At 42.6% G+C, this 727-nt stretch overlaps 1 protein-coding gene across 1 annotated transcript in view; it reads right to left on the reverse strand.

The window, feature by feature from the left end:
• Positions 1-727, reverse strand: part of LOC104992436 (gastrokine-3-like) — an 8,026-nt gene that overhangs the window by 719 nt on the left and 6,580 nt on the right. The gene's annotated exons all lie outside the window — the stretch shown is intronic.

The following is a 727-nucleotide window of genomic DNA, read 5'->3' on the forward strand; positions in this document are numbered from 1 at the left end:
CAGTGGCCACAGGACTGGAAAAGGTCTGTTTTCATTCCAATCCCAAAGAAAGGCAATGCCAAAGAATGCTCAAACTACCGCACAATTGCACTCATCTCACATGCTAGTAAAGTAATGCTCAAAATTCTCCAAGCCAGGCTTCAGCAATACGTGAACCGTGAACTTCCTGATGTTCAAGCTGGTTTTAGAAAAGGTCGAGGAACCAGAGATCAAATTGCCAACATCCGCTGGATCATGGAAAAAGCAAGAGAGTTCCAGAAAAACATCTATTTCTGCTTTATTGACTATGCCAAAGCCTTTGACTGTGTGGATCACAATAAACTGTGGAAAATTCTGAAAGAGATGGGAATACCAGACCACCTGACCTGCCTCTTGAGAAACCTGTATGCAGGTCAGGAAGCAACAGTTAGAACTGGACATGGAACAACAGACTGGTTCCAAATAGGAAAAGGAGTACATCAAGGCTGTATATTGTCACCCTGCTTATTTAACTTCTATGCAGAGTACATCATGAGAAACGCTGGGCTGGAAGAAGCACAAACTGGAATCAAGATTGCTGGGAGAAATATCAGTAAACTCAGATATGCAGATGACACCACCCTTATGGCAGAAAGTGAAGAGGAACTAAAAAGCCTCTTGATGAAAGTGAAAGTGGAGAGTGAAAAAGTTGGCTTAAAGCTCAACATTCAGAAAATGAAGATCATGGCATCCGGTCCCACCACTTCAT

Source organism: Bison bison, unplaced genomic scaffold, assembly GCF_000754665.1.
Source record: "Bison bison bison isolate TAMUID 2011002044 unplaced genomic scaffold, Bison_UMD1.0 scf7180017864215, whole genome shotgun sequence".
Taxonomy (NCBI): domain Eukaryota; kingdom Metazoa; phylum Chordata; class Mammalia; order Artiodactyla; family Bovidae; genus Bison; species Bison bison.